The sequence below is a fragment of the Ranitomeya imitator genome, chromosome 9 (assembly GCF_032444005.1).
Source record: "Ranitomeya imitator isolate aRanImi1 chromosome 9, aRanImi1.pri, whole genome shotgun sequence".
Lineage (NCBI taxonomy): Eukaryota > Metazoa > Chordata > Amphibia > Anura > Dendrobatidae > Ranitomeya > Ranitomeya imitator.
In genome coordinates this window covers 133,630,510-133,636,556 of record NC_091290.1, presented here as the reverse complement: position 1 = coordinate 133,636,556, position 6,047 = coordinate 133,630,510, and positions in this window count along the sequence as shown.

Here is a 6,047-nt window from a genome sequence, read left to right as displayed (position 1 = left end):
ATCAGTGTTTTAGATCGGATTCTCATTGGTGTTTGGTCCGTGTGTCAGTTTTTACCAGTGATTTTCTCGAATGCAAAAAAAAAATTAATAATAATTTATTATTATTATTATTATTTATTTATATAGCACCATTAATTCCATGGTGCTCTACATGAAACAATTTGCAAAAACTTCCTGGAGAAGCATCTGCGTGATCCGTGATTTTTAAGGGCTCACAGACTTGTACTGATAATTTTAATCCTTGACTTGGATCAAAAATGGACAAATTCCCTTGATTTTTTTTTTGGGAAACAATTTGCAAAAAAATATGGAAATGTGAACCCCCCTCAAAAAAAAAACTGAAAAAAAAAAAAGCGGCAAAAAAACACTTAGGAAATTACCCAAAAATTAGAAAAAATAATTTTCAGGAATTCAAAGCATTTTCAGCTTTTTTGACTGCTGGAAAAAGGCCCAGTGTGAACGTACCCTTAGGTAGCTGTTGGGTCGGTGCTCATTCGGCCGACTATATTCCACTTTAATAAGCAGTATCCCATTAATTACAAGCATCAGATACAGGCGGTGTGACCCATGTATGGCCAGTTGACGCATTTCGATCCCATCGTTCTGCACCCATGAGGAATAGGTTCCTCTTACACATATTTTTCTAGGAGCCATTGCCGATCACGCAGGTAAGCGTATGTATATAAGACGCCATCCCATAGTGGGTACATGTCCTTTATGGCCGCCCTCCGAGGCAAATGGAAGACTTGGATTGTGATCTAGGCCACTACTTACCCCCTAAACTTTATAATCTTATTTTTTTTATTTAGTCATGTCTAATCTGCCTACAAACAGCAAAAAAATAATTTCACATTAGTCCGACCACCCACCGCCATTAATCGCGTCGTCCTCGGCGAGCGATGCGATCAGATGTGACAGTTGGGCTGGGTCATTCCACTCAACGGGTGGAAAATGGTACAATCCAAAAAAAAAAAAAAAAAAAAGCAGCGGCATCCACAAGAGCCAATCGCATTATAGATTGAGCTGGGAGGAGCAATCTGATTGGCTGGGAAGTAACTTTAGCCTTTTTGCAAAATCACAACTGGTTGTGAACTATCAGCCCCCCACGTATACGTCTTACGTCTGATGCCCCCACGTTAAGTCCTGCCTATACCCCCACAATCACCAACGCACTTTCTCCCCTATGGGTATGGGTCCTATATGTAATACCAATTTTGGCAACTTTCTGATCAGAAACGCGGGTGTCTAGATTTGCTCCAAAATGTTGGTAGGAAGAGGGATTGGGCAGTTGGCTTTCAACATGCTCAATCCTCAGGGAAGAAACACCACTACTTGTGGGGTAAGGTAGAAGTTTATTATACTTTTCTCATGAAGAACACCTGGATGCTCAGTACTCCGGAGATATAACTGTAGGCCAAATACTAAAATCTGGAGGAAGGGGGCGATGGCACCAATGCATCAACTCCAGCACCAAGGATCCTCCCACTTGACTGACCTTTGGCATTGACCCCCTGACCTCCCACTACAGCAGGTTCACCACTGCTAGATACAATTGTAGTTTTTGCCTTGCAGAATAGCAAGAAATATTCCCGGAGCAGGATACCAGTCTGAATTTGCAGCTGCATCTCCCCACTTTCAGGATAGACATGGGGACAACACATCCCCCCCCAGTATTTGGTCTGTAAATGTTTAGCCTCTGGATATAAGCTAGAATTTACCCATTCACTGACAGCAGAGATACTGGAGATCAGCAAAATCAATTCAAGGTATAACATGCATATGTCATTTTCTGGCAAAATTAGAATTTTGGCAGATTCACGCATCACTGAAAAAGTTTATTTGAAAGTTATAAAACTTTTTTTTTTCTATAGCGAAAGTATTGACACCCCTGCAATTTTGTCAGATAATACTCAGTTTCTTCCTGAAAATGATTGCAAACACAAATTATTTGGTATTATTATCTTCATTTAATTTGTCTTAAATGAAAAAAAACACAAAAAGAATTGTCCTAAAGCCAAATTGTATATAATTCCACACCAAACATAAAAAAGGGGGTGGACAAAAGTATTGGCACTGTTCGAAAAATCATGTGATGCTTCTCTAATTAGTGTAATTAACAGCACCTGTAACTTACCTGTGGCACCTAACAGGTGTTGGCAATAACTAAATCACACTTGCAGCCAGTTGACATGGATTAAAGTTGACTCAACCTCTGTCCTGTGTCCTTGTGTGTACCACATTGAGCATGGAGAAAAGAAAGAAAACCAAAGAACTGTCTGAGGACTTGAGAAACCAAATTGTGAGGAAGCATGAGCAATCTCAAGGCTACAAGTCCATCTCCAAAGACCTGAATGTTCCTGTGTCTACCGTGCGCAGTATCATCAAGAAGTGTAAAGCCCATGGCACTGTGGCCATCCTCCCTAGATGTGGATGGAAAAGAAAAATTGACAAGAGATTTCAACGCAAGATTGTGCGGATGTTGGATAAAGAACCTCGACTAACATCCAAACAAGTTCAAGCTGCCCTGCAGTCCGAGGGTACAACAGTGTCAACCCGTACTATCCATCGGCGTCTGAATGAAAAGGGACTGTATGGTAGGAGACCCAGGAAGACCCCACTTCTTACCCCATGACATAAAAAAGCCAGGCTGGAGTTTGCCAAAACTTATTTGAAGAAGCCTAAAACGTTTTGGAAGAATGTTCTCTGGTCAGATGAGAGAAAAGTAGAGCTTTTTGGGCAAAGGCATCAACATAGAGTTTTGTTATGAACAGGTAATTCAGAACCACAATGGACCTTGAAGTTCAGAGCATACAAAGTGACCTGACATTTACCAAAAACATATGACGAGCTCTGAGACGTGGAAACTCTGCTGACCGTAATCCCTAATCCTATCAAACCACACTAGAGGTAGCCGTGGATTGCGCCTAACGCTCCCTATGCAACTCGGCACAGCCTTAGAAACTAACTAGCCCTGAAGATAGAAAAATAAGCCTACCTTGCCTCAGAGAAATTCCCCAAAGGAAAAGGCAGCCCCCCACATATAATGACTGTGAGTAAAGATGAAATACAAACACAGAGATTAAATAGATTTAGCAAAGTGAGGCCCGACTTACTGAATAGACCGAGGATAGGAAAGATAGCTTTGCGGTCAACACAAAAACCTACAAACAACCACGCAGAGGGGCAAAAAGACCCTCCGCACCGACTAACGGTACGGAGGCGCTTCCTCTGCGTCTCAGAGCTTCCAGCAAGCAAGAAAAACCAATATAGCAAGCTGGACAGAAAATATAGCAAACAAAAATAACATAAGCAGAGCTTAGCTTATGCAGGAAGACAGGCCACAGGAACGATCCAGGAGGAAGCAAGACCAATACTAGAACATTGACTGGAGGCCAGGATCAAAGCACCAGGTGGAGTTAAATAGAGCAGCACCTAACGCCTTAACCTCATCACCTGAGGAAGGAAACTCAGAAGCCACAGTACCACTCTCATCCACCAAAGGAAGCTTATAGACAGAACCAGCCACAGTACCACTCACGACCACAGGAGGGAGCTTGGCCACAGAATTCACAACGGTACCCCCCCTTGAGGAGGGGTCACCGAACCCTCACCACAACCCCCAGGCCGACCAGGATGAGCCACATGAAAGGCACAAACCAGATCGGCAGCATGGATATCAAAGGCAAAGACCCAGGAATTATCTTCCTGACCATAACCCTTCCACTTAACCAAATACTGGAGTTTCCGTCTCGAAACACGAGAATCCAAAATCTTCTCCACAATATACTCCAATTCCCCTTCAACCTAAACCGGAGCAGGAGGATCAATAGATGGAACCACAGGTGCCACGTATCTCCGCAACAATGACCTATGGAACACGTTATGGATGGAAAAAGAAGCTGGAAGAGTCAAACGAAAAGACACAGGATTAAGAACCTCAGAAATCCTATATGGACCAATGAAACGAGGCTTAAATTTAGGAGAGGAAACCTTCATAGGAATATAACGAGATGACAACCAAACCAAATCCCCAACACGAAATCGGGGACCCACACAGCGCCTGCGGTTAGCGAAACGTTGAGCCTTCTCGTGGGACAAAGTCAGATTGTCCACTACATGAGGCCAAATCTGCTGCAACCTATCCACCACAGTATCCACACCAGGACAGTCCGAAGGCAACCTGCCCTGAAGAGAAACGAGGGTAGAACCCAGAATTGCAGAAAAACGGCGAAACCAAAGTAGCCGAGCTGGCCCGATTATTAAGGGCGAACTCAGCCAAAGGCAAAAAGGACACCCAATCATCCTGATCAGCAGAAACAAAACATCTCAGATATGTTTCCAAGGTCTGATTGGTTCGTTCAGTCTGGCCATTTGTCTGAGGATGGAAAGCCGAGGAAAAAGACAAATCAATGCCCATCCTAGCACAAAACGCTCGCCAAAACCTCGAAACAAACTGGGAACCTCTGTCAGAAACAATGTTCTCTGGAATGCCATGTAAATGAACCACATGCTGGAAAAACAATGGCACCAAATCAGAGGAGGAAGGCAATTTAGATAAGGGCACCAAATGCACCATCTTAGAGAAGCGATCACAAACCACCCAAATGACCGACATTCTTTGAGAGACTGGGAGATCCGAAATAAAATCCATAGAGATATGTGTCCAAGGCCTCTTTGGGACCGGCAAGGGCAAAAGCAACCCACTGGCACGAGAACAGCAGGGCTTAGCCCGAGCACAAATCCCACAGGACTGCACAAAAGAACGCACATCCCGCGACAGAGACGGCCACCAAAAGGATCTAGCCACCAAATCTCTGGTACCAAAGATTCCAGGATGACCAGCCAACACCGAACAATGAACCTCAGAGATAACCTTATTCGTCCACCTATCCGGGACAAACAGTTTCTCCGCTGGGCAACGGTCAGGTCTGTTAGCCTGAAATTTTTGCAGCACCCGCTGCAAATCAGGGGAGATGGCAGACAAAATTACCCCCTCTTTGAGAATACCTGCCGGCTCAGACAAACCCAGAGAATCGGGCACAAAACTCCTAGACAGGGCATCCGCCTTCACATTTTTAGAGCCCGGAAGGTACGAAACCACAAAGTCAAAACGGGAGAAAAACAGCGACCAACGAGCCTGTCTAGGATTCAACCGTTTGGCAGACTCGAGATAAGTCAAGTTCTTATGATCAGTCAAGACCACCACGCGATGCTTAGCTCCTTCAAGCCAATGACGCCACTCCTCGAATGTCCACTTCATGGCTAGAAACTCTCGATTGCCAACATCATAATTTCGCTCAGCAGGCGAAAATTTCCTGGAAAAGAAGGCGCATGGTTTCATCACCGAGCAATCAGAACTTCTCTGCGACAAAACAGCCCCTGCTCCAATTTCGGAAGCATCAACCTCGACCTGAAACGGAAGCGAAACATCTGGTTGGCACAACACAGGGGCAGAAGAAAAACGACGCTTCAACTCCTGAAAAGCTTCCACAGCAGCAGAAGACCAATTGACCACATCAGCACCCTTCTTGGTCAAATCAGTCAACGGTTTAGCAATGTTAGAAAAATTAGCGATGAATCGACGATAAAAATTAGCAAAGCCCAGGAACTTCTGCAGACTCTTCAGAGATGTAGGCTGAGTCCAATCATAAATGGCCTGAACTTTAACAGGGTCCATCTCGATAGTAGAAGGAGAAAAAATGAACCCCAAAAATGAAATCTTCTGAACACCAAAGAGACACTTTGACCCCTTCACAAACAAAGAATTAGCACGCAGGACCTGGAACACCATTCTGACCTGCTTCACATGAGACTCCCAATCATCCGAGAAGACCAAAATATCATCCAAGTACACAATCAGGAATTTATCCAGGTACTCTTGGAAGATGTCATGCATAAAGGACTGAAACACTGATGGAGCATTAGAAAGTCCGAATGGCATAACCAGGTACTCAAAATGGCCTTCGGGCGTATTAAATGCTGTTTTCCATTCATCGCCCCGTTTAATACGCACAAGATTATACGCACCACGAAGATCTATCTTGGTG